The sequence below is a fragment of the Hyperolius riggenbachi genome, chromosome 3, assembly GCF_040937935.1.
Source record: "Hyperolius riggenbachi isolate aHypRig1 chromosome 3, aHypRig1.pri, whole genome shotgun sequence".
Classification (NCBI taxonomy): domain Eukaryota; kingdom Metazoa; phylum Chordata; class Amphibia; order Anura; family Hyperoliidae; genus Hyperolius; species Hyperolius riggenbachi.
Genome location: NC_090648.1, coordinates 229,527,617 through 229,546,635, shown reverse-complemented (window position 1 = coordinate 229,546,635; position 19,019 = coordinate 229,527,617). Strand labels below are relative to the sequence as shown.

The following is a 19,019-nucleotide window of genomic DNA, read 5'->3' as shown; positions in this document are numbered from 1 at the left end:
GACACAGGAGACCAGGGTTCGAATCTCAGCTCTGCCTGTTCAGTAAGCCAGCACCTATTCAGTAGGAGAACTTTGGTAAGTCTCCCTAACACTGCTACTGCCTATAGAGCGCGCTCTTGTAGCTGCTGCTCTGGCGCTTTGAGTCCGCCAGGAGAAAAGCGCAATATAAATGTTATTTGTCTTGTCTTGTCTTGACTCTTCAGATAAAAAGGTAGCAAAAAGTAGTCATAGTTCTGAATATGTTTTTGCTTGCTGGAGGCTTAAAATGCATTTGCGAGGTGTGAATATATCACCTAATAGAACAGGAGAAAAGTGAATTGAATAAGAGCCTTTGCATCTGTGGTCTAAAGATCTAATGCAGTCTGTTCCCATTTAGAATGTAATCCTAGTGAAATTTCATAATATGGTCGTACAGTGTCTGTCTTTTATGTCAAAGCATAATCCTTTTATGGTCAGTGACAGCGATCACATAAGTATCCTGCCAAATTTGGAAAGCTGCAGTATGCTCCATGATAAATCCCTCTGCATGGGACACTTGCATGGTTACAAGCCAAGCGCTTTATGGCGTTGTCTCTCTCACTCCCTGATGCATAGGTTGCAGTGAGTGCAGGAGTGATTCTTGTAACATTAATGCCCTAGTTCACCCTCACTGGCTTTTCATGGATACTAAAAGCTGAATAGGAGAGTACCCTATCACTTAAGTCTCAAAGTCTCAGATTTGATGCAGCTATTTCAGAAAAAGTCAGTCATGTGAGATCTGTTCACGGAGTAGAAAGTTGAGTTGTGCATTGCAAATAATGATACATTCTTCACAGTATGCATAAAAAACAACACACAGGTTAAAGGGATATGGAGGCTGCCATATTTCCTTTTAAACAAGATCAGTTGCCTGGCATTCTGCTGATCCTTTATGCATCAGTAGTGTCTCAATCACACACCTGAAACAAGCATGCATCTAATCTAGGCAAGCTTCAGTCTGTATGCTTGTTTAGGATCTACAGGTAGTCCCGGTTAAAGAATGATACAGGGACTGTAGGTTCGTTCTTAGCCTGAATCTATACTTAAGTTGGAACATTGTGCCATCTCTGTCCCCTTTACCTCCTCTGTGGCCCTCTGTGCCCCCCTATGCCTCCAGTGCTCCCCTGTGTGTCACCTCTGCCCTTTGTACCGGCTTATACAACATTAAAAGCTATTTTTTCTTTGAAATTTTTAAAAGCCATTTTCTCAAACACTACAAGTCCAGTTTGAAAACATTTTTGGGACTTGTTCCCATGGAAACATAGAATCCAGGTCATTCGTATCGGCAAGTTGTTCGTAAGTCGGGCGTTCATAAGTTGGGGACTACCTATATAGCGAAAGTATTAAAGGCAAAAGATCAGCAGAAGTGACTAGCAAATCAGCCTCCACATCAGGTTTCCTTTAAGCCTCAACAAGGTATCTAAAGACAACATGATCCACGAACTATGCAAAGAAATTATATTTAGATATATTAGAAAGTTATAATTATGGGTTGCTTGAACCTGCAAATGTTTTCACTTTTACCACAAAAGGATAAATACTGCACGTTACTATAGATCCCAGTTATCAAAAGAATTAACAGCTTTAGGGTGAGTAGAACAATATGCTCATCTGTCGCTCGGGTCTGGTCAGAACCCGGCTGTCTCTACTGTCAGTAATGGATATTAGCAGCACAGGGCTCCTGTCCTCCATCAAGCTGTAGCTGTTGGGACAATGCTAAGAAGCAAGAAGTGTTCAGGAGAGCACTTCAGGGTTACTAGGCTGCATATCATGGACATGAACAAGCATTACAGTTCATGCTTGCTTATGTCCTCCTGCTAACACCAGTGGCACACCTCTTAGATCACCCACAATCTGTTAGCAAGTGGAGGGAGGAATCTGATTTAGAGGTAAACTGGCCATTAAGGAGAGACAAGGCATTAATATTAAATTAAGCTTGCAGGGGTGACCATTAACAACCATAGTGAGATGCATTTCAGCAATGGCCGTCAATGAAGGGTAAAGTCTTGCCAAGGGCCATCTCATCAATTGTATTCAAGGGTTAATAGCCTTGAATAGCTTTTCACTTGTTTGCAGTCATCCTAGCTGTACTTGTGCATAGCCTGCAAACAATAAATGTATTGTGGTGCCCTGCTGCATCAGTAGTGTCTGAATCTCACACCTGAAACGAGCATGTGGAAAATCTAGTCAACTACATCTGATCTCCATGCTTGTTGAGGGTCTTTGGCTAAAGTATTAGACACAGAGGATAAGCAGGAAAGACAGGCAATTAGTGTTGTTTAAAAGGGAAATAAATAAGGCAATATCCCTCTCACTTCAGTTGTTTAAACATTCTAAGGTTAACACAGGTGCACTTTAAAACATGTGTTTCTAAAAGCAGAGCATAAGATGGTAGCACTGTATAAATACATAATAATTTCCCTTAAATATATTATTATTATTTAGTATTTATATAGTGCCGACATCTTCCGCAGTGCTGTACAGAGTATATAAAGACTTGTCACTAACTGTCCCTCAGAGGAGCTCACAATCTAGTCCCTACCATAGTCATAAGTCTATATCGCGTAGTGTGTGTATATTGTAGTCGAGACCTTGGGCTAGACTCCCTAACACTGCTACTGCCTATAGAGCGCGTCCTAGTGGCTGCAGCTCTGGCGCTTTGAGTCCGCCAGGAGAAAAGCGCAATATAAATGTTCTGTGTTTGTTTGTTTGTTTGTAGTCTAGGGCCAATTTAGGGGGAAGCCAATTAACTTATCTGTATATTTTTGGGATGTGGGAGGAAACCCACGCAGACACGAGGAGAACATACAAACTCCTTGCAGATGTTGACCTGGCTGGGATACGAACCGGGGACCCAGCGCTGCAAGGCGAGAGTGCTAACCACTACGCCACCGTGCTGCCCACAGTGTATGCACAAGTAGAATTACAGCTTTAACCCATGCTGCAAGAGGCATTCCTGGATGTCTAGTGCAATAAAAAAAATAATGTATCACTTACAACATTTCTAAAAAGAACTGTCAATCTTTACTCATAATACAATTTATTGTATTAATGTGGTGCTGACATAATATGCAGAGCTTTATAAAGTTCATTGCAAATTCCAATCACTAATCGTCTTTTTTAAAGGGGCTTACAACCTAAAGCCTTTCATGCACTACAATATTTTTAAACACTATCGCGAAAAAGTGTAAAAGTTAAAATAAATGTAACACACAAACAGAAAAGAAGTGCGTTTCTTCTGAGTAAAATGAGCCATACATTAATTTTCTCCTATATTGCTTTCAATTACACTAGGTAGTAGAACTCTGACAGGTTTTGGACCAGCTCAGCTCAGTTCCTGAAAAGGATTTATACAAATATGTTACCCAGCCTCCCTGCTTGCTGCACACTATTTTGACAGTTGGACTAAGCAACTGCCATTCACTATGGCCTTGATTCATGAAAGTGTGTGCGGGTAATGAAATCCGTGCGGGAAAACTCCGCGCACGGTATTTCACACTTCTGGGTGGTCATTCATAAAATGTTGTCAGTTGCGGTAACAGAGCAGAGATCTCCCGCTCTAGGCTGGTGGAAGGAATGCGGAAACGTAGGAAGCTGCTGGAGTCCCTCCGTGCACTCCTCTCAGTGCTGCTGCTTGGAAGGTCTGTCCCATTCACTTGCACGTGTTCCGCATGGTTATCGCTACATCCCGAGGTAGCGGTAATCCCCGGCCGCATCCCGCTTGCGGTAATTTTTATGAATGGGCATTTTGATACTTTTATTAACATAATTACCGCACAAGGCGGTGATTTCTCGCTCTGCTCACGAATGTCGGCTTTTCATGCGGAAAAAGCCTTTATGAATACACATTTTGCCAAGTTGTTGGTAAAGTCATCTGCTTTCAGCATTCCCGCATGCGGAAATGCTTTATGAATCGAGGCCTAAGTGCTTTGGAAAATAAAGAAAACCTTGAGAACCCCCCATGAGAAGAAGGGCTAGTCCAAAACCTATCGGTAATGGCAGATTTCTACTACTTACTGTAAGTGACAGCAACATAGGAGAGAAGTAATTTATAGCACATTTTACTTGGGGAGAAATGGACTTCTTATTTGTATATTTTCATATGTACATTAAATTTTACGATTTTCGCAATTGTGGTCCTTTAACAATTAAACCTTTAAATAAAATAATTGAATGTAATCTATTAAAAATCAATTCTAGATTGTTCTGTCAACTGAACAGTAAGAAAGGCTGTTCTATGCCAGCTGGATGTGCCGGGTATGGGGTAAATGTGGACAGGGGCAGTATGAGAACAAGGCAGTATTAGTTTTGTACAATGTTCTTTATAGTCAGATTCTCATAGGACTACAGGGCTTTAGTAGGGCTCAAAAGTACCAAGTTATTGACAACAGCTAGTGCTAGCAAGGGAAAGAGCGAAAGTGTACACTAAAGATTTGTACACCTGCGCTACAAAAGATATTGGAAACATCATAGTGCCAGTTATAAACTTTCAGTACTGCTTGTAAACAAATGGTGATCTCACTGTAGGGTTCTACTCTAAGTAATGTCAGTATTTGACTACAATACTGGCCCCCCATCACGTAAATTGTGATTTACACATCCTCACATTTACCATTTTATTTATTAGTCACCACAGTCACAGCGATCCACTAGTGTTTGCAACATTTAATGACATTTGATTTTGATCAATCTTTAACTGCAGCCTAAAATACATTACCTGGCATTAATAAATCTCCAAACCCTCTCATCTTCTCCTCCCACCGAACAAAAAAAAAAATGCTTTCGGCTATAAAGGCAAACCGTGACAGAAATAACTAAGAAACCATTCATACTTTACTGTTTAAAAACAAGAAAGCATTCATATAGTTTGACCTCTTAAATACAGAGTATCATTTTGATATGTCACACTGGTGAAAGCTCTTAGGGCTCTTTCACATCAGAGCTTGCGTTGGAGAACGCTCAAAGCATACGTTTTGTTGTATGCCTTTTACTGCGTTTTGATATGCGTTGCACTGCAGTGAGTGTGCGTTTTTAATCCGTTTTCAATCCGTTACTGCACATAGAAAAACGCAGGTAATTTTTTTTTCTTTTAGTTGTCAACTTTCTACATTGTTCCTCTGTTGCATTCTGGGACTGATTGCCTGCGTTAACGGATTAAAAACGCGCATAGTGTGCGTTTTACATTGACTAACATTGTAACGCATAAAGCTAGCGTTGGCCAAAAAACTGCGCCTGGGTGCAGTGGAACGCAACGCACAAAAAGGCTGCGTTATATGTGAAAGCTAAAATGAAAGTCTATGGACTTTCATTTCACCTTGGGTAACGCAAACTTTATCCTTTGCGTTGAAACGCAGAAAATCTGCCCTAATGTGAAAGAGCCCTTAGCCAAAGTGCCTCTTTTTCAACGTAAAAAAATTGCTACAAAAATAGTGACTTCTGAACTTGCCATTACTTAGTCAACTAGTTCCATAGCTGTCAGGATAGCAGCCAATCAGGGCTTCTTAACCTATATGATCGGTGTAATTAACCAGTCTAATTTGCAGGGAGGGAACATACATTGTCACAGGTCTATTCTCTCTTTAGAACTTGGCAGTATGAGGAGAGAACAGGCTGCTGGCTGCAGGGTTTGTCTAAGAAATAAGAAATTGAAAATCCATCATTTCTGGCATAAAAAAAAAATTGAATACAAAAAAATGGTCCAACAAATGCCTGCTGTCTAGCTGTCAAGCCCATTGTCTGGCTTCAAATCTTCTGACTTGAGTTAAAGAACTGATGCACCTGCTTGTTGTAGATCAGTGAAGTAGGAAGTTTCAGCGAAGTGCGCAGGGCACGTAGCACCTGAGTTGTGCACCACTGTCGCAGTAATGCATGTGCTGTGCCCGTATGACTGCCGGACCCCAAATTACTACGACTCAGAGGGGGAATAGTATTAACGCCCTTGGGAATTTGAGTGGCAGAAGGGTGAGCAGTCACCCTGTGCCCATCTCATTAGCGGCGTACAAATATATATACAGTTTCAGAGCCTGGTGAGCAGCAAGGTTTACAGAAGAAAACCAAAAATGGCATTCTATATTTCTTTCTCATTGCAGGATTTGCGTTGGCTGGATCTTTATTAGCAGTAGACTTATAGACCTTCAAACAGAAAAGACCCTGCTAAGGAATAAAATGTACAGCATTGAGCAACAAAGCTAAGCCGTGTTCACTTCCAACCATAGGCACAGAAGTTCCGTTTTATTTTTTAATCGCCTGTGCAATTGAATGATGCAAGAGAACATATTGTAACTTCACCGCATATCCCCCCATTCTTTCTTCTTCTATCAGATCAACACAGTCACCACAAGGCAAATGCTCACTACAGGGCTGCCAAAAATTAAACCACACCCTGCTATTCAATTAGCTGGGTAATTATTACATTGGATCACTCTGGAGATCATAAATAAATAAAAGGTGAGGAGTCGATTATCTCCTTTCCCCTTCACAGCACAAATTGCTGAACCAGTTATATATTGTACTATGAACATAGATCAAATGCACTGAATTGCACAATATGTTTAAACCCTAAATGGGATCAAAATGACAGCTCCATAAATGTGACAAGTCACAACCATACCAAAATGTGGTATTTGGGGTGCCCTATAACAGTATTATTTTTAGTAAATGATGGGTATTTTTGATTAGATTACTCAGATCGTATAGCATGAAACCCAAGAGGTTGATGGGCTCAATCAATTCTGTACAATCGCATTATTGATAATTTCCTAAAAGGAAATCTTAGGTGGGAAAAAAGCCCCAGGCAAATTAATCTCAACTTCTTTAGATCTCTTAAAGTATAAAGTAACATAGAGATCCTCTTCTCAGAGGAAGTTATAATTCCCTCCTGGGTCTATTTCCTGTAACTCACTCTTCAAGTCCCCATATGCGCAATCTTCTGGCGCTAAGCCCTGCCCCCTTTCAGCTCGTTGCTGTGGCAATTACCTTGTATGAAAGAGCGCTATGGCACTCATCTGAACGGAGGCATGGCTAAGGGCCTGAGCCCACTGCCGTGTTTATAGAAACGTGTTTTTCAAGCATTTTTGAAATGTGTTTTAAGGCATTTTAATGCATTAAAAGCATTTCAGAAATGCTTGAAAAAGGGATGCAGTTTTACGCATTTTTATAAACTCAGCTGTGGGCTCAGACCCTAATTGCTGGAAGCCAGCATATACGGGGGCTAAAAGAGTAAGTTACAGGAAACGGATCCAGGAGGTAACTATAACTTTCTCTGGGAAGAGGATCTGTATGATGTTGATCATGAGTTGTATCCTTTAATGGCGTGGATAGATTAAATAGAATCTTTTCTTTCAAATGTGTTGAAAATATGATAGGTTGCGTAAAATTGTACTGTTAATGGGTGCCTTTATTGTTTATCAAATATATTTGTTAAATAGAGATGAGAAGAAAATGATGAAACTTCATTTATTCAACAGAATAAAAAATGGCAATAAGGGCTGATTCACACTGAATCAGCTGCGGACAGCGATAACCAAACAGACAACTGATAAGCATTTGAACAGGAATATTAAGAAAAAATGGAAAAAAAAAAAAATCATTTCTCAGTTTTCGGCCATTATACCTTTAAAATAATACATGCTACTATAATTAAAATCCACACATTTTATTTGCCCATTTGTCCCGGTTATTACACCATTTAACCTCCCTGGCGTTCTGGACGAGAGTCATGCTGGAGGGCACCGCTCAGGCCCTGGTGGGCCGAAATTTGAAATTTTTTTTTTAAACACGCAGCTAGCACTTTGCTAGCTGCGTGTTCTACGCACTCGCTGGCGCTCGCCGCCGATCCGCCGCTACCCAAAGCGTAACAGGGCCCCTCCCGGGACCCCTGCGCAGCTTGGCCAATCAGTGCCAGGCAGCGCTGAGGGGTGGATCGGGATGCCCTGTGACGTCACGACGTCAATGACGTCATCGTGATCGTCCCCATGGTGACGGGGGAAGGCCTAAAGGAAATCCTGTTCAGAACGAGATTTCCTGAAGGGCATAGGCGCCGGTGGCTATCGGAGGGGTGGGAGGGACGCCGCAGGGAGGGGGGCATCATGTAGCTAGCGCTAGGCTAGCTACATGATAGAAAGAAAAAAAAATGCAAAAAAAACCTGCGGCCGTGGGAATCAGAATGCCAGGGAGGTTAATTATGTCCCTATCACAATGTATAGTGCCAATATTTTATTTAGAAATAAAGGTGCATTTTTTTCAGTTTTGCGTGCAACCCTATTTACAAGCTTATAATTAAAAAAAATATTAGTAATGCACCCTCTTGACATGCATATTTAAAAATTCAGACCCTTAGGTAACTATTAACGTTTTTTTTTTGTTTTTTTTCATTGTAATTATTTTTTTTTAGTTAATTTTATTTGGATATTTTTTGAGTGTGGGAGGTAAACTGTTAATATATTATTTTATAATTTGTTATGTGTGAAAAAAAAATGTATGTGCATGTAGTTTCACTATTTGGCCACAGTGATTCTGATTAATTCCCATCCTATAAGCAAGAGTGCTTGCTTAACGGAAGCACGAGGACATGAATTTTTTTTTTTTTTGGTCAGAAAGACCGTGGCCTCTGAAAAGAAGCAGTCTGTTTTTCTACCGGGGACTTAGATCAATGAATGTGAACTATGCATCCATTCACTGATCTCCGGGCTACAGGGGGCGGTACGGTAGTAAGCAAACGCACGCAGCAGCCTAGCAGCAGCCTTTTGGACGTGAAAGTCATGTCCAAAAGGCGAAAATGGTTAAAGCTTTTTCAGTCACCGCTAATCACAATGATCAGTTAACCAGTTCGGCCTATCTGGACGAGCTTCTTCATCCAGATAGGCACTGCTGCTGCCGCCGGCTGGTGCGCGTGATCGGGCGCGCCCCCGCGCATGCTCCCGCTGCCCACCGCTAGCTCCCCGATCAGTGAATGGGAATAGAATTCCCATTTACCGATCTACCTTCCCTGCAGAAATACCGACGCTTTCTCTCCAGAGAGCGCGGTATTTCTGCCCCCAGGAAACATCTCCCCAGCATTTTAGTTCCTGGATGCGAGATCGTTCGCATCCAGGACTTTTTTCACTGTGGCCATCTTGCGGCCAAATAGTAAACTGCAACAACATACAATTTTAATTAAAAAAAAATATTATTTTACATTTAAAATTATCAGTTTCCCTCCCACACCAAAAATTACCCACATACACACTTTTTTATTAAAAAATAAAATAAAAAATACAATTTAAAAAAAAACAAAAAACAACATAAATAGTTACCCAAGGGTCTGAAGTTTTTAAATATGCATGTCAAGAGAATATGTTATTATATTATTTAAAATTATAAGCTTATAAATAGTGATGGACGCAAATTGAAAAAATGCACCTTTATTTCTAAATGAAATATCGGCACCATAAATTGTGATAGGGACATCGTTTAAACGGTGTAATAACCGGGACAGATGGGCAAATAAAATACATGAGTTTTAATTATGGTAGCGTATATTAATTTCAAACTATAATGGCCAAAAACTGAGAAAATTAATTTTTTTCATTTCTTTCTTAATCTTCCTGTTAAAATATATTTAGAAAAAAATAATTCTTAGCAAAATGTACTACCCAAAGAAAGCCTAATTAGTGGCGGAAAAAACAAGATATAGATCAATTCATTGTGATAAGTAGCAATAAAGTTCTAGGCGAATGAATGGGAGGTGAACGTTGCTCGGATGCATGAGATTTTCGGACTGCGGTGCTGAACCGGTTAAAAAGGATCATGTTTTCAGCATTCAATGTAAGCCAGCTCTTAAAGAGACTCCGTAACAAAAATTACATCCTGTTTTTTATCATCCTACAAGTTCCAAAAGCTATTCTAATGTGTTCTAGCTTACTGCAGTATGTTCTACTATCACCATCTCTGTAATAAATCAACTTATCTCTCTCTTGTCAGACTTGTCAGCCTGTGTCTGGAAGGCTGCCAAGTTCTTCAGTGTTGTGGTTCTGCGATGCATCTCCCCCCTCCTGGCCCCTCTATGCACACTGCCTGTGTATAATGATCTCTTGAGATACAAAAGGAAGGCTGTATACAGCCTGCTTGTGTATGGATGTATTTTCTATGTGTGGACATACTGTACATCAACCTACTTCCTGTTTTGGTGGCCATTTTGTTTGTTTATAAACAAACTTTTTAAAACTGTTTTTAACCACTTTTAATGCGGCGAGGAGCGGCGAAATTGTGACAGAGGGGAATAGGAGATGTCCCCTAACGCACTGGTATGTTTACTTTTGTGCGATTTTAACAATACAGATTCTCTTTAAAGTAATAAGGATGCTAACCAGGCAATCCAAAAGTTAAAAATCACTCTTATTTTTCTTCTCCATAAAACATTCCCTATTTTTCCTGGCTCTTATCTGGTACATCTGCCACACAAAGGAAGTTGCAGGGCATGCTGGGTTTTCTTTTTTTCTTCTTTACTTTGCCCTCAGACTTAACCTCTTGAGGACTGCAGGGCTAAACCCCCCTAGTGAACAGGCCATTTTGAGTAAAACTGGCCACTGCAGCTTTAAGGCCAAGCTGCAGGGCCGCACAACACAGCAAACAAGTGATTCCCCCCCCCCCCCCACACACTTTTATCCCCACCAACAGAGTTCTCTGTTGGTAGGGTCTGATCACTCCCCCCATGTTTATTTTATTTTTTTATAAATATTATTGTACGTGTTTTAAAAAAACAACACTTTCTTTAACTCCCTTCCGTCCATCTCTCCCCACAGCCAGCCAATTACTGCGATCGGCTGTCATAGGCTTCTGCCTATAAGAGCCGATCACTTTCTTGTCCCCCAGGGGGACAGCCGTGTCACACGGCTGTCCCCAGTGCAGTGCTGCTGCTGATCGCAGCGCTGCACAGTCTCTAACAGTCTCCAGAGCAGCAATAGCTGCTCGGAGACTGAAGAGGGGGCAGAGCTCCACCCTCCGAGCATGAGATGCGCGCGCAGGCTGCGCGCGATCTCCTGCAAAACAGAGCCCCAGTACTTTACGCCAATAGGTGTTAGGCGGACCTGGGGCTGCCGCCGCGGCCACGCTCATCGGCGTGACGTGGTCGGCAAAAGGTTAACTAATGCAGCATGCTTGGCAAAAGCCTCTTTCCCTCCTGTTTTCCCCTCTCACGCCTCTTTTTCTCTCTGATTGGCCAATATTTCTCAATGCACTTTCTACTGCAGAGCTAGGTGGGAGTGTCTGAAGACTGCGAGGAGGAAGGCAATGATACAGAGTAAGGGAGAAAATGATGTCACGATTGGCTTCAAGATAGACCGGAAAAAAAGGAAAATCCTAAGGGCCCGTTCAGATCAGAAATGCGGATGGCCATGCGTGCGGAACGCGTGCGGACCGCAACGCGTACGAACGCATGGCCATCCGCGTTTGTGTGCGTTGCGTGGCTGATCCCATCACTGAAAAGTGAATGGGACAGCCACGCGTTTTTGCAAAATCTGCGTGCAGCATGCGTTCCCGGACCGCACAGGTCCGGAACGCATGCAGTGTGAACATCAGACATTGCACTCTATGCAATGTCTGATGTCGTGCGTTTTGGCCACCTGCACGCGTTTCCAAAACGCGGCTGGAAACGCGTGCAGTGTGAACGGGCCCTAAGGATTTTCTCTTTTTTTACTATAGAAAAATCACTTAAAACAAAATGTGAATAGTGCAATACATATGTTATGTAAGTAGAGCAAGTATTTATCTACTTATATATGTTTTTTTCTGACATAGTAGGGCTGACAGCTCCACTTTAAATACAAATAAGCACCAACAGTTGTAGCCATGTTGGCAATCCATTACAATGGCCTTTTATTGGCCTTAAAAAAAACATGTTGGAGCAGATACATTTTACAAACCGTACTGCTATACTTTGTCAGCAGCACTTTATAATACATTATTTTTCTTTGCAGTGTAAGGAAGTCTACATATAGGTGGAGGCTGATAAATGAATGCTGGTACAGATAAAATGCTAAGAAGTCTGCCCTCTAATGACACCACCATTTACAGTGAAAGCCTCAAAGTCTCATTAAAGAAGATTGCATGTCAAACCCCAGGATAGGATCACTGGCCATCATTCATGGTCAAGTCTTGCAGCATTTCCCACCCTAGATTGGGACATGGCAATACTAATCATGCGGACATTAAGCATAGCTAGTTGTTAAGTCACAGTGTTTCCTATAAGCTGGAGGTCAAGTCCAGACACTGACTTGCTATAATAGGTCATCTGTTTCACTAATGGTAATTTACTGACTGGAAAATACATTAAATGAAATTAGACTTCAGAAAATATGATGGCTGCACTGATCTTTCTACTATCATTTACATACCGTTTATGGAAACAGTACAGGTTTTAATATTATTTACAGTATATGATAAACTGTTATGCAATGTTATGGCCCATTATACACAGCTAACAAACTTAGAGCATAGCCAGAAAAGCAGGCTGTTGCTATTGAATCTGTGCTGTTAAAGCGGTTTCTGCATTTCTGATGAAGCAGCAATACGAACATATTTTTAAATATGGTGGTCCTGATGACTCCTACCTACGGTTGTTAATGTCTTATGGCATTCAAACATTTTAAACGTCTCTCACTTGGAATAATAATCTTTAGTGATTGAGATAGCAATTTAGTAATGAGTGATGTACAGACATACTACCCAGCTCTTGGTTAGGCAGTTTGTTCTGTGGAAAGGAGTGAATGGAGTGTACAAGCAAGGGATGCCTTCCTGCAGGAACAGCAGCAGTGGAGGACCGTGCTCTGTCTCGTCAGATAGTTAAACAGGAAGCCAACAACTCTGGGCAATACCTGTACATGCTGTAGATTTTTGGCCAAGGTGATCGAGAATGATCATAAAGGCTGAAGAAAATCTTAAGTGTGCAAGTAGCTTACAAATCCACTTAAAGTGAAATATCACCTACAATTTAAGTTGGTAAATCACAACTATGGATGGTTAATGAGATGCTAATAATTCAGAGTTGAATAAAATGTTATGCTAGTTTTATGTGGCTTGGAAATGGGCCAATTAATTGGTCTATTTCCAAGCTGCTTAAATTTGCAGAAAACTAGCATAACATGTTTATCGCATTAATTCCTAATCACAATTTATAGAAATAATACTCTTGCTACGAAACCGCATATTTCCATAGTAAAAAGTAGTCAACTGTAAAGGAAATCTCCAAGCCAAACCTTTTACATAGGTCAAACCTCAACATGTGCTTCTGTTCAGTCTGCAATTTTAGATCACTAGATTTTATTGTATGCAAACTGGTGCTCTACATGAGACTGAGCAATTTCAAAACAACAGATTAAACCAGACCTAAACTTTTACTACATTAGAACAGATAAGGTACAATTAGTGTGGCAGCAGCCATATTTGCTGGTTGCAGGTGACGTTTTATATCTCAACTGTAGTTTATGTTTTTTTTTTTTACCTTCCTCTCGTTTATTCGGCAGAGGTTTTACCCAGCAGCAGCTCTTCCTTAAAGCGACTCTGTAACAAAATGTTCAGCCTTATTTCTTCTATCCTATAATTTTCTATACCTGTTCTAATGTGGTCTGTCTTACTGCAGTCTTTCCTAGTTGCACAGTGGCTTTATTATCTCTGTTATCTAATCTAATCTTATTTCCTTTGCCGGCTTTGTTGGCTCAGGCAGGAATGTGCTGCTCTGCTGTGATAGGATAGAAGTTATACACACCCTCTCCACGCCCCCTGCAGGCTCTGTATGAGTCACAGACTGAGCTTCTTTGAGCCTGTCACATGCTGGTTAGCAGCCATGTTTTTTGTTTGTAAACACTACCTAAAACTGGCAATTACAAGCCAGGATCTCAGCAGGGAGTGGACGTCGTTCAGCCAAGTTGATCTGCCTGGCAGATCTTTTGCAGGATGCCAGTTGAGGGCTTCTGTACAAAAGCCAAATTATCGGTTGAGGCGGTCGTCATCGCACGCCTCAGCTGACTTTAATCAAGCATGTGAACAGCGTTTTAGATACAATTTTTGAGCAGCGTCTTTCTAAAACTGGACCAATGGCATTAACTGAACGGAAGCAGTCCTGTTCTTTCAAACTTAGATTATTGGGGTACTTCTGCAACAACTCAGATGGGTTTTATATGCATTCTAGGATAGTCACTCATAGACCAATTTACTACTCTTACATGTGTCCCCATTTGGTAGTCTCACAGTAGTTCATAGGGGTCTCGCGGTTTGAGAGATTGTTATGCAACATTTCCTTAACTAATGCATTTTAGATTTGCTAGTAGGATTTCTTTTGATTGGAGCATGGTATGCAGCTTGTTGAAAATGTTTAGGCACATTACTGTAAAGGTTGTAATTAGATTCAACAGGGCTAGCAACAATCTAGCTAGGATGCATCTAGTCTGCATTTGCTTATAGCCAATGAAATCAGATCAGTGACTGACTGAGGGTTCAAACCCACTAGCCGCCTTTTCTAAGCACTAGTGATTTGAAAAAGCTCTTGCTAATGTAATGCTATGGGGGATTTATATAAAATCACATCGCTCAAGTGGGATCACACCCATAGCATTACTTTAGCAAGAGCTTTTCAAATCACAAAGCGCTCAGAAAAGCGCTCTAAGGGCCCATTCATACTTGCTGATCGCAAAACGGTAGTGATTAACGCCCCCCCCAAAAAATCACCATTCACACCTGGCGATTTTTTAGCAACCGCGTTTTGCGTTTCTATAGCACTAAAACGCGATAGTCGGGAAATCGCCTGAAAATAGTGCAGGCTACGCGTTTGCGTTTAGCGGTTTTGGGCGATTTGCAGCGAATAGCGCAAATCGCCCAAATGAGAACGGGCCCATAGCCTTATTACCCTAGTGCTTTGAAAAGCGCTAGCGTTTGAGCATTTTGCCGAAATCGCCGGCAAAACGCTTAAGTGTGAATGGGTCCTCAGTGGGTTCCAGGCTTGAGTGATCAAAGATTAAATTACTTTTTCACATAGGTGATGCGAGTATTGGCAAACATTTTCCCCTTAGTAAGTCGAACAAGCCTTCCGAAATTGTGTATTGTGTGTCCATTCAAATTGGTCTATTGCGTTATACAAAATGTGTTTGGCAAGTTATTTGTGTGCAGCGGAATGAGTAAGCATTGTCCCTTTCCTCATTCCTCTCTATTTGAACTATAAAGTATAGACTGGAGATTTTTTGAAAAAATCCCCTGAAGTGTTCACATTACCATAATACTTCAGGTTCATTCCTAACATTCATTACAACATTTCACATTCAGTAACAAAACACTGCCCATGTGCTATAACAGACATGGGATGTGGCACTTACAGAGAAAAGTTTCATCACCTACAGTACAAGGTGGTCTATTTACATGGCCCTAACATGGCTGAAATAATGTATTAACAATATTCATCTTTCTCTGTAGACTACTAAAAAAAAAAAAAAAAAAAAAAGGAGTCCCCAAAGCAGTGACTACAGACAGGCTTGTGTGTGCCGCATGCAACATCAGCTCCCCCTCCATAGGGAATGGCACACGGCGTCCTCTGCATTTATGTTTACAGGCCAGGAATTCCTCTAGATTTTTCTGCCCAATCATCTGTTACTACGCATCTTGCGATTTTACCTGACAGACTCTTCAGTCCTGGAGAAAAATGACTAACAACAGAGCTGAGAATTCTCCAATGTGTCACTAGTTCAGGAGTGGAATAGAAATATGGCAGCGATGGATAATTTGCAATGGAAATTTAAATCCTTCAAAAAAGATTCCTTTGCAAAGTGCAGCGATGCATGTAGATGCATATTTATCAATGCTGTATACATTTTTTCTGATATGGTTCTTAGAAGCATAAGACATCTGGCTGCTTGCAATGACCAAAACTACAATTTTTCCTTTAAATTAGATCTCATAATTATGATTATTCATCTTAATAACGGATAATAGTACAGCCACAAGTAATGCAGTTTAGAATATATGTAATGCAGTCACTAGATAAATATAAACCATGAAAAATTACATTGAGAAACTACAAAGAAAAAAAAAAACGCTGTCCAGAGCAACACCTTTACATAATTTTTTCTTTTAGAATCAGGAGACATTTGCCCCGATGTGATTGTACACATAAAGCTCAGAACGCACCTAATGCCTATTCTGCCCTATAGAGAGCTAAGAAAGAAGGGGGAAGGGGTGGTTTAAAGTTTTTGCGTTTTGATAAGCCTGCCATACATACGTGCCCAAAAAGTAGATCTCTCTCAGATAAGATATATGATCAGAGAGGGATTTATTACTGCCACACACTGCAATTAGATTTTAATACATTGCAGCATAAAATCAGGCTGTAGTTTGTGGACAGATCCAAACAAGAATCTAGAGTGTATACCAGGGCTGCCCAATACGTCGATCGCGATCTACCGGTAGATCGCGACCGCCTTCTTGGTAGATCGCGGCCTCTTGGCTGCGTCTCTTTAAATTTGGCGGCCAGCAGCATGTTTAGCTGCCGGCCAATAAGAATGCAGGGGAGAAGAGTCAGAAGACGCGGCGAGCAGAGAGGGAGGAGAGAGGCGGCGCGGCCGCTACGTCATGGCTGGGGGTGGCGCCGGGCAGCCTGCAACGTGCGTGCTTGTAACATGCCCGGCGCCGCCCCCAGCCATGATGTAGCGGCTGCGCCGCCTCTCTCCTCGCCGCGTCTTGCCGTCTTCTCCCCGACATTCTTATTGGTGAGGGGCCTGCCGGAGGTTCCAAGAGTCCAGAGGACCCTGGCTAACCTACGCTGCAGGTACCTATACCTGGCTAACCTACACTGGGGACCCCTATACCTGGCTAACCTACACTGGGGACCCCTATACCTGGCTAAGCTTACACTGGGGGCCCCTATACCTGGCTAACCTACACTGGGGGCCCCTATACCTGGCTAACCTACACTTGGGGCCCCTATACCTGGCTAACCTACACTGGGGGCCCCTATACCTGGCTAACCTACACTGGGGGCCCATATGCCAGGCTAACCTACACTGGGGACCCATATGCCAGGCTAACCTACACTGGGGGCCCATATGCCAGGCTAACCTACACTGGGGGCCCATATGCCAGGCTAACCTACACTGGGGGCCCATATGCCAGGCTAACCTACACTGGGGGCCCATATGCCAGGCTAACCTACACTGGGGGCCCATATGCCAGGCTAACCTACACTGGGGGCCAATATGCCTGGCTAACCTACACTGGGGGCCCATATACCTGGCTAACCTACACTGGGGGCCCATATGCCTGGCTAACCTACACTGGGGGCCCATATGCCTGGCTAACCTACACTGGGGGCCCATATGCCTGGCTAACCTACACTGGGGGCCCATATGCCTGGCTAACCTACACTGGGGGCCCCTATACCTGGCTAACCTACACTTGGGGCCCCTATACCTGGCTAACCTACACTGGGGGCCCCTATACCTGGCTAACCTACACTGGGGGCCCATATGCCAGGCTAACCTACACTGGGGACCCATATGCCAGGCTAACCTACACTGGGGGCCCATATGCCAGGCTAACCTACACTGGGGGCCCATATGCCAGGCTAACCTACACTGGGGGCCCATATGCCAGGCTAACCTACACTGGGGGCCCATATGCCAGGCTAACCTACACTGGGGGCCCATATGCCAGGCTAACCTACACTGGGGGCCCATATGCCTGGCTAACCTACACTGGGGGCCCATATGCCTGGCTAACCTACACTGGGGGCCCATATGCCTGGCTAACCTACACTGGGGGCCCATATGCCTGGCTAACCTACACTGGGGGCCCATATGCCTGGCTAACCTACACTGGGGGCCCATATACCTGGCTAACCTACACTGGGGGCCCATATACCTGGCTAACCTACACTGAGGGCCCATATACCTGGCTAACCTATACTGAGGGCCCATATACCAGGCTAACCTATACTGAGGGCACGTAACCTATGCTGCAGGCACATACACCTGGCTAACCTACGCGGGGGGGGCGTTCTTAGCATTTGGGTCGTTGGTAGATCTCCTGGCCTCGGCAAATTTAAAAGTAGCTCGCGAGCCGAAAAAGTGTGGGCACCCCTGTTGTATACAGATGTTCTGCAAGGTCAATTAAAGATCCGGCATGCAGGATCTATAAGCGACAGGAAAAAATGAGGATACCGTTCCATTGCAACTCTGCCCACTAGAAGCTGCTCCATTATACACCCTCCTCCAAAGAAAAAGTAAATGGGTGAAACCAAGCAATGTAACTCTACAATGCTTGTTACCTGCAATGTTGACTACAGGATCGAGTTTGGGCCTGATGGACAACACTAATAGTGCATGTGTGTACCAACATTTGCATCAACGGAACAATCGTTCTATTGATAGTTTGTCGACCAGCACCATTAATGGCACCAGGTATGGGCGATAGTTCAGGACTGTTAATGGGCACCTCATTTTCTGAGATGACTTCCTGTTTTAGTCTACACTGCACACAAAAGCACCACACTATTGTCATCAGCAAATCAGAATCTTCCACATCTATAATTAAACCCATGGCATACTTCCTCATGAGTTCAGCTAAAATGAGCAGCACTATTTTTAATAAATGTACATTGAAATCACTCTCAATCCCTGTTGAAAATAAGTACCGGCAGTCTGTGTTCTTTAACTGGATCCATCACCTATACACAGTGGGACATTATTCTGCATCCAAACACAGCAATAAGGCTTGTTAACTGTCACAGCAGTACGATTCTTTCTATTGTCACTTTTTTGCTTGAGTAAGCCGCTTTCAACCGGGCAGAGAAATGACACAAAGCAGCGCATACACTTATACAGTAAGTGATCACCATGCCTGAAAGCATCCACTTGTCAGTGATAAACAAGGAATTAGGGCTGGCTATGAGTGGTCGCACAAAATGTAGGGCCTGTTCACACTACATGTGTTGCTTTGCACTCTCAAGCAAATAATGAATGCATGGAAATGCACTAGACATAGCT

At 42.6% G+C, this 19,019-nt stretch overlaps 1 protein-coding gene and 1 long non-coding RNA gene across 2 annotated transcripts in view; one reads left to right on the top strand and one right to left on the bottom strand.

Annotated features, from left to right (window-relative positions):
• The window catches only part of SND1 (staphylococcal nuclease and tudor domain containing 1), a 977,252-nt gene that overhangs the window by 275,933 nt on the left and 682,300 nt on the right, over positions 1-19,019 (bottom strand). The gene's annotated exons all lie outside the window — the stretch shown is intronic.
• LOC137561338 (uncharacterized) lies at positions 3,454-12,273 on the top strand. The gene is made up of 3 exons (XR_011029969.1): positions 3,454-4,036; positions 6,108-6,465; positions 11,973-12,273. It is a non-coding gene; the product is annotated as an uncharacterized lncRNA (long non-coding RNA).